The 9,974-nt window shown below is 36.2% G+C and overlaps 2 long non-coding RNA genes across 2 annotated transcripts; one reads left to right on the top strand and one right to left on the bottom strand.

Moving 5' to 3' along the window:
• Window positions 1-287: 287 nt before the first annotated feature.
• Window positions 288-942, bottom strand: LOC127317641 (uncharacterized). Its single transcript, XR_007861336.2, has 2 exons — window positions 774-942; window positions 288-706 (listed from the first exon to the last, which is right to left on the bottom strand). It is a non-coding gene; the product is annotated as an uncharacterized lncRNA (long non-coding RNA).
• Window positions 943-1,322: 380 nt separating this feature from the next.
• On the top strand, window positions 1,323-1,987 carry LOC127317637 (uncharacterized). The gene is made up of 2 exons (XR_007861331.2): window positions 1,323-1,563; window positions 1,648-1,987. It is a non-coding gene; the product is annotated as an uncharacterized lncRNA (long non-coding RNA).
• The last annotated feature ends 7,987 nt before the right edge of the window (window positions 1,988-9,974 follow it).

Genomic DNA, 9,974 nt, shown 5'->3' with positions numbered 1-9,974 from the left:
GTTGTGACTCTCTCTTTCCTTAGAGAGAATTGCCACTATACCACTAGTCAAAACCAAGTGTTCCAAAATACCACTAAAAAAACCAGCTTTGCCAAAATGCCACCACGGTCTAGCTTTTCATTCCAAAATACCACTAAGCACTAACTGGGACTAACAGCCACACAAAAAGACCTACATGCCCTTACCTCTTTACACATTTCAACAACACTTCAGCACCATTTTGAACAACAATACAACAACATTCAGTAGTAGCATATCAGCATCACATCAACATATCAATAACATCATTTCAGCCAACACTTTGACATCATTTTCATATAATTTCACGAGCATTTCAGCAGAACATAGAGTATATATCATAATTACAAGCCAAACACATCACCAAAGGGATCAGATGCCCCACACATCACCAAAAGGATCACATGCTCCATACATCACCAAAAGGATCACTTGCCCCATACATCACCAAAAGAATCACACTAGTAGTTCAACATACAGGTAAATTAAATAAACTTGTTTGAAGGGGCTATTAGTAGTACTTTTGCTCCTCGTAGATGCACTAGGAGGTGAAGAAGCAATCGCAATGGCTGCTGCCCTCAACCTTGTCATCGGGCTTGAAGTTGCAATAAAAGGTTGAGAAGATTGCTTAGTTGGCGTGCACGGAGGAGTAGAAGTAGTGGTTCCTGGAGGTTTGTTTGACTTTTGCCTACATGAAAACTACATATCAGCATGCAAGAGATGTTCTAAATAACAAGCTATGTATGCATAATTACCGTTTTGGAAGAGGAGTTGCATCTTGATCGGCATCGCTATCTTTTTCTGGTTCTTTGCATGTTTTCTTAAGATGGCCAGTTGTCCACATCTTTTGCATACATGTTTCCTACCAGTTCCACCCTCCCAATTGTTCTTGTATCTCCTAGTTCTTGGACGTCCTGCACTCCTTGAGAGCTTGGGAGGAATCATTTCAAAGTCTGGTTGCACCTTAGGCCATTGTGATTGGCCCCTAGTTGGCATGAGAACTGGCTCATATGCAGCTTGGAACTTCGCCACCGAGAAGCAATCATCGACATACTGATCTACTTTCTCTCCTTTGGAGAATATGAAATGGAGAGCATGTGTGCAAGGCTTACCACCAATCTGCCAGCGCCTACAAGAGCATTCTCTTTTTCCCAAGTCAACTGTGTGCCTCCAACCATTTCCCGATATCTCGGCTATGGTTGGTGTTGCCCTTACTTCACCATAACGCAAACCCTTGCTTTTTTGATTCAATTCCTTTATCACATTAACTCGTTGACCGCTTCTAAGGTTTCGATCTGGAGTAACACTATTCAAAGTAGATTCACTTGTTGACAAAGTAAAACAGGTCTGCCGTGGCACTAGTATGATGTTCACATGCGACACGACTTTTGGCTGCGGGGTTCTGCACATGAATTCCAGCTCGATATTGTGGATGCCTCATCTTTCAACTATCACAGTGAAGGTGGATCGGCCGGGGCTTTGGCTCTATCAAGGACTCTGGGACCCTCTGCTTGTTCCTGTTAGAGAAGGTTTCTCTAATTTTGAGTATGTCAGTCTACAGTGTTTTTGAACAAAAATGTTAGAGGGTAGGTGGATATCTGAGAGGTTTTCTTCTGTATCATGTTACAGGTCAAGCTTGTACCTGGAGATGCATTTGGAGATGATAAGGGTGTTCGTATCTCCTATGTTGCTGCACTGTCAACGATACAAGATGCAATGGAGAAGATCAAAGCAGCAACGGCTCTGCTCAAGGCAGGAGTTGCGGTTTAACAAAGGCAGTGTCGACCAAAGGCATTTTCACTAGCAATGCCTTGTTATATTAAATGGTGGTTATTGTAAAGTAGTTAAACATGTCATTGTTGTGTAAAAGACAAACGCTCCTGGTTTCTTAGTGAAAAGTAGTTAAACATATCATTCTTGTATAAAGAGAAGGACTCTGGACCTATGTTTGCTTGATTGAAATTCTATAGTTTTCATTTGGGTTTTGTTGTTGTTTCAAACGAGCTTCTTTCATGTTTTCACTAGAGTTTTAAAGAGGTTTCAAAGAAGTGATATGGGTTCCACAATGTTTCACTAACGTTTCTAGATTTCTGCACCGGGATTTCACAAATAATTCAATAATGCATGGCTAATTTGAATGTGTTTCACAAGTTCACCATATTAGTTACATAATTAAGGAGGGTCTTCCACTACTTTTGGCATCAAACGTAATTTGTTTCATATAAGTTTGAAAATATGTTGGTTGTTTCACTTTTTGTATATCTCAATATACGATAAAAGTTTCACTTGGTTCACATTTATTTCAATAATTAGTGCTTTGTTTTTTATGTTCTTCACAAGTTGAGCAATATATAAAGCATATGAATGTTTCCATGATGTATTGCCATTCTTTCACATTTAATTATATACCGTTTTCACTTCATAATTATGCTAGTGTTTCACAACTAATTCAATAATGCATGGGCTTTAATTTAGGGATGTGTTTCACAAGTTGGCCATGGGATCCTTCTAGTGTTTCACTTGGATGATCATGTTTCACATTAATTTGAAAACAATCAAGGGTGTTTCACTTTTTCAATCTAGGTTCCAAATGTTTCATATAAGTTTGAAAAGGATGTTGGTTATTTCACTTTTTGTTTATCTTAATGTACTATAAAAGTTTCAATTTCTTTACATTTATTTCAATAATGAATGGTTTGTTTTTATGTTTTCCAGAAGTTGAAAAATATATAAAGTATATGAATGTTTCCATGATTTTATCGCTATTTTTTCATATTTAATTATCTAGTTGTTTCACTTTCACAATTAAGCTAGTATTTCACAAAGAATACAGTAATGCATAAGCTATATGAATGAGTTTCACAAGTTGACCATGGAATCATGCATTTTTTTGTTTCACTTGGATGGACATGTTTTCACATTAGTCTGAAATGGATTGAGGTTGTTTCACTTTTTGTGCCGGTATAAGATTTGGGTTCTTATTGTTCCACAAATAATTCAGTAATGCATGGCTAGAGGAATGTGTTTGATAAGTGGACCAGAGAATCGTTCTAGTGTTTCACTTCGATGGGCATGTTTCGCATTAATTTTAAATGGGTAGATGGTTTTTCGGTATCAGACTAAGATCTAGGTTCTAATTGTTTCACAAATAGTTCAATAATGCAAGGCCTATGGGAATGTGTTCAACAATTTTACCATATTAGTTACAAAGGGGTGGAGGGTATTTCAGTTTTTCTGCATCAAATGTAATGTCATTGTTTGTTTAATATAAATTACAAAAAGCATGTTCGTTGTTTCACTTTTGTTTATCTCAGTGCACGATAAAAATTTCAATTGGTTCACATTTATTTCGATACTTAATGTTTTTTTAGAAGTTGAGTAATATATAAAGCATATGAATGTTTTCATGATTTATCCCTATTATTTTACATTTAATTATCTAGTTGTTTCACTTCACAATAAGGCTAGTGTTTCACATATAATTCAATAATGTGTGGGCTTTAGGAATGTGTTTCACAAGTTGACCATGTATTCCTTCTAATTGAGGAAACGAAACAAAGAGATTATTTATATGATGCCCCATTTTATGAAACACGGTCAAATAGGCCTATATATGCATTATAGAAACACTGTTGATCCATTGGGAACAAATGTGAAACATGACCGTCGAACTGAAACACTAGAAAGATTCCATGGTCAACGTGCCAAACACAAACCTATAGCCAGTGAATTATTGAAACACCGGCCATTAATTTTTAACTAATGTGAAACATGCACGGAGAACTCAAACACTAGAAGGATTCCATGATTTACTTGGAAAACACGAATGTATGGTCCATGCATTATTGAAACACAGTACATCCATAAATATTATATTGTGAAACATACCCAATGAACTGAAACACTAGAAAGATCCCATCGTGAACATGTGAAACATTTAAAGGATTATATGTTAAACTTGTGAAAAATAATGAAATATCTCATGCATTAATGAAATACCATCCATTCATTTATAACTAATGTGAAACATGAACGGTGAACTGAAAGAGTAGAAGGATATCAGGGTAAACTTGTGAAACACGATCCTATTGCTGATGCATCATTGAAATAATCGTGAACCAGTAGCTTACGTGAGAAAATGAAACAACAGGATTATTTATATGGTGATCCATTTTATGAAACACAACCAAATATGCCGACGCATTATCCATTTGGAACTAAAATGAAATATGGCTGACGAACTAAAGCACTAGAAGGATTGCATGGTTGACCTATGAAACACAATCCAATAGCCCTTGTATTATTCAAACATCGATTATCCATTTGTAACTAATGAGAAACATATCCGGAGAACTGATATACTAGAAGGAAACAACCCATGCATTAATGAAACACCATTCATTCATTTGTAACTAATGTGAAACATAGTCAACGAACTGAAATAGTATAAGGATCCCATAGTGAACTTATGAAACACGATCGTATAACTGATGCATCACTGAAATATTAGTCAACCAGCAGCTTAATTCTGCAAATGAAACAACTAATTATTTATATGGGATCCATTTTACGAAACACATTCAAATAGGCCCATGCATTATAGAAACACCGTTGATCCGTTTGGAGCTAATGTGAAACATGGCCGGCGAAGTGAAACACTAGAAGGATTCCATGGCCAACGTGTGAAACACAATCCTATAGCCCATCAATAATTGAAACACCGGTCATCCATTTGTAAGTAATGTCAAACATTCCCGAAGAACTGAAACACTAGAAGGATTTCCATAGTCAACTTGTGAAACACGAATGTATAGTTCATGCATTATTGAAACACGTCCATTCATTTGTAACTAATGTGAAACATACCCGATGATATGAAACAATAGAAGGATCCCATGGTGAACTTATGAAACATTTAAAGGATTCTATGTTCAACTTGTGAAACATAATGAAATATCCCATGCATTAATGAAACACCATCCATTCATTTGTAACGAATGTGAAACATGGATGGTGAACTGAAAGAGTAGAAGGATCTCATGGTGAACTTGTGAAACACGATCCTATAGCTGATGCATCATTGAAATAATCGTGAACCAGCAGCTTACGGGAGGAAATGAAACAACATGATTATTTTATGGCGATCCATTTTATGAAACACAACCAAATAGGCCGATGCATTATCCATTTGGAACTAAAGTGAAACATGGCCGACGAACTGAAGCACTAGAAGGATTCTATGGTTGACGTGTGAAACACAATCCAATAGCCCGTGAATTATTCAAACATCGGTTATCCATTTGTAACTAATGTGAAACATATCCGAAGAACTGATATACTAGAAAGATTCTATGTTCAACTTGTGAAACATAATGAAACATCCCATGCATTAATTAAACACCACTCATTCATTTGTAACTAATGTGAAACATAGTCAATGAACTGAAATAGTATAAGGATCCTATGCTGAACTTGTGAAACACGAATGTATAGTTCATGCATTATTGAAACACGTCCATCCATTTGTAACTAATGTGAAACATACTCGATGATCTGAAACACTAGAAGGATCCCATGCTGAACTTGTGAAACATTTAAAGGATTCTATGTTCAACTTGTGAAACATAATGAAATATCCTTTGCATTAATGAAACACCGTCCATTCATTTGTAACTAATGTGAAACATGGACGGTGAACTAAAAGAGTAGAAGGATCTCATGGTGAACTTGTGAAACACGATCCTATAGCTGATGCATCATTGAAATAATCGTGAACCAGCAGCTTCTGTGAGGAAATGAAACAACAAGATTATTTATATGGTGGTCCATTTTATTGAACACAACCAAATAGGCCGATGCATTATCCATTTCGAACTAAAGTGAAACATGGCCGACGAGCTGAAGCACTAGAAGGATTCCATGGTTAACGTGTGAAACATAGTCAATAGCCTGTGAATTATTCAAACATCAGTTATCCATTTGTAAATAATGTGAAACATATCCGGAGAAATGATATACTGGAATGATTCTATGTTTAACTTTTGAAACATAATGAAACAACCCATGCATTAATGAAACACCATTCATTAATTTGTAACTAATGTGAAACATAGTCAACGAACTAAAAAGTATAAGGATCCCATGGTCAACTTGTGAAACACAGTCGTATAACTGATGCATCTATGAAATATTAGTAAACCAGGAGCTTAATTGTGCAAATGAAACCACGAATTATTTATATGGGATCTATTTTGTGAAACACAGTCAAATAGACCCATGCATTATAGAAACATCGCTGATCCGTTTGGAGCTAATGTGAAACATGGCCAACGAAGTGAAACACTAGAAGGATTCCATGGCCAACGCGTGAAACACAATCCTATAGCTCATCAATAATTGAAACACCGGTCATCCATTTGTAAGTAATGTCGAACATTCCCGAAGAACTGAAACACTAGAAGGATTTCCATAGTCAACTTGTGAAACACGAATGTATAGTTCATGCATTATTGAAACACGTCCATTCATTTGTAACTAATGTGAAACATACCCGATGATATGAAACAATAGAAGGATCCCATGGTGAACTTATGAAACATTTAAAGGATTCTATGTTCAACTTGTGAAACATAATGAAATATCCCATGCATTAATGAAACACCATCCATTCATTTGTAACGAATGTGAAACATGGATGGTGAACTGAAAGAGTAGAAGGATCTCATGGTGAACTTGTGAAACACGATCCTATAGCTGATGCATCATTGAAATAATCGTGAACCAGCAGCTTACGGGAGGAAATGAAACAACATGATTATTTTATGGCGATCCATTTTATGAAACACAACCAAATAGGCCGATGCATTATCCATTTGGAACTAAAGTGAAACATGGCCGACGAACTGAAGCACTAGAAGGATTCTATGGTTGACGTGTGAAACACAATCCAATAGCCCGTGAATTATTCAAACATCGGTTATCCATTTGTAACTAATGTGAAACATATCCGGAGAACTGATATACTAGAAGGATTCTATGTTCAACTTGTGAAACATAATGAAACAACCCATGCATTAATTAATCACCACTCATTCATTTGTAACTAATGTGAAGCATAGTCGACGAACTGAAACAGTGTAAGGATCCCATGGTGAAATTGTGAAACACGATCGTATAACTGATGCATCACTGAAATATTAGTTAACCAGTAGCTTAATTGTGCAAATGAAACAACAAATTATTTATATGGGATCCAATTTATGAAACATAATCAAACAGGCCCATGCATTATAGAAACACCGTTGATCCGTTTGGAGCTAATGTGAAACATGGCCGACGAAGTGAAACACTAGAAGGATTCCATGGTTAACGTTTGAAACACAATCCTATAGCCCATCAATAATTGAAACACCAGTCATCCATTTGTAAGTAATGTGAAACATTCCCGAAGAACTGAAACACTAGAAGGATTTCCATGGTCAACTTGTGAAACACGAATGTATAGTTCATGCATTATTGAAACACGTCCATCCATTTGTAACTAATGTGAAACATACCCGATGATATGAAACAATAGAAGGATCCCATGGTGAACTTATGAAACATTTAAAGGATTCTATGTTCAACTTGTGAAACATAATGAAATATCCCATGCATTAATGAAACACCATCCATTCAATTGTAACTAATGTGAAACATGTACGGTGAACTTAAAGAGTAGAAGGATCACATGGTGAACTTGTGAAACACGATCCTATAGTTGATGCATCATTGAAATAATCGTAAACCAGCAGCTTACGGGAGGAAATGAAACAACATGATTATTTTTATGGTGATCCATTTTATGAAACACAACCAAATAGGCCGATGCATTATCCATTTGGAACTAAAGTGAAACATGGCCGACGAACTGAAGCACTAGAAGGATTCCATGGTTGACGTGTGCAACACAATCAAATAGACCCATGCATTATAGAAACATCGTTGATCCGTTTGGAGCTAATGTGAAACATGGCCAACGAAGTGAAACACTAGAAGGATTCCATGGCCAACGCGTGAAACACAATCCTATAGCTCATCAATAATTGAAACACCGGTCATCCATTTGTAAGTAATGTCGAACATTCCCGAAGAACTGAAACACTAGAAGGATTTCCATAGTCAACTTGTGAAACACGAATGTATAGTTCATGCATTATTGAAACACGTCCATCCATTTGTAACTAATGTGAAACATACCCGATGATATGAAACAATAGAAGGATCCCATGGTGAACTTGTGAAAAACTTAAAGGATTCTATGTTCAACTTGTGAAACATAATGAAATATCCCATGCATTAATGAAACAACATCCATTCATTTGTAACTAATGTGAAACATGGACGGTGAACTGAAAGAGTAGAAGGATCTCATGCTGAACTTGTGAAACACGATCGTATAGCTGATGCATCATTGAAATAATCGTGAACCAGCAGCTTACGTGAGGAAATGAAACAACGGGATTATTTATATGGTGATCCATTTTATGAAACACAACCAAATAGGCCGATGCATTATCCATTTGGAACTAAAGTGAAACATGGCCGACGAACTGAAGCACTAGAAGGATTCCATGGTTGACGTGTGAAACACAATCCAATAGCCCGTGAATTATTCAAACATCGGTTATCCATTTGTAACTAATGTGAAACATATCGGGAGAATTGATATACTAGAAGGATTCTATGTTCCACTTGTGAAACATAATGAAACAACCCATGCATTAAAGAAACACTATTCATTCATTTGTAACTAATGTGAAACATAGTCAACGAACTGAAATAGTATAAGGATCCCATGATGAACTTGTGAAACACAGTCGTATAACTGATGCATCTCTGAAATATTAGTCAACTAGCATCTTAATTGTGCAAATGAAAGAACGAATTATTTATATGGGATCCATTTTATGAAACACAGTCAAATAAGCCCATCCATTATAGAAACACCGTTGATCCATTTGGAGCTAATGTGAAACATGGCCAACGAAGTGAAACACTAGAAGGATTCCATGGCCAAGTGTGAAACACAATCCTATAGCCCATCAATAATTGAAACACTGGTCATCCATTTGTAAGTAATGCGAAACATTCCCGGAGAACGGAAACACTAGAAGGATTTCCATGGTGAACTTGTGAAACACGAATGTATAGTTCATGCATTATTGAAACACGTCCATCCATTTGTAACTAATGTGAAACATACCCGACGATCTGAAACACTAGAAGGATCCCATGGTGAACTTTTGAAACATTTAAAGGATTCTATGTTCAACTTGTGAAACATAATGAAATATCCCATGCATTAATGAAACACCATCCATTCATTTGTAACTAATGTGAAACATGGACGGTGAACTGGAAGAGTAGAAGGATCTCATGGTGAACTTGTGAAACACGATCCTATCACTGATGCATCATTGAAATAATCGTGAATCATCTGCTTACATGAGGAAATGAAACAACATGATTATTTATATGGTGATCCATTTTATGAAACACAACCAATAGGCGGATGCATTATCCATTTGGAACTAAACTGAAACATGGCCGACGAACTGAAGCACTAGAAGGATTTTGTGGTTGACGTGTGAAACACAATCCAATAGCCCGTGAATTATTCAAACATCGGTTATCCATTTGTAACTAATGTGAAATATGTCCGGAGAACTGATATACTAGAAGGATTCTATGTTCAACTTGTGAAACATAATGAAACAACCCATGCATTAATTAAACACCACTCATTCATTTGTAACTAATGTGAAACATAGTCAACGATCTGAAATAGTATAAGGATCCCATGGTGAACTTGTGAAACACGATCGTATAACTGATGTATCACTGAAATATTAGTCAACCAGCAGCTTAATTGTGCAAATGAAACAACGAATTATTCATATGGGATCCAATTTATG

This window comes from Lolium perenne, chromosome 1, assembly GCF_019359855.2.
Source record: "Lolium perenne isolate Kyuss_39 chromosome 1, Kyuss_2.0, whole genome shotgun sequence".
NCBI lineage: Eukaryota > Viridiplantae > Streptophyta > Magnoliopsida > Poales > Poaceae > Lolium > Lolium perenne.
The sequence above is the reverse complement of the archived record's forward strand: the minus strand, read 5'-3'. Positions and strand labels throughout refer to the sequence as shown.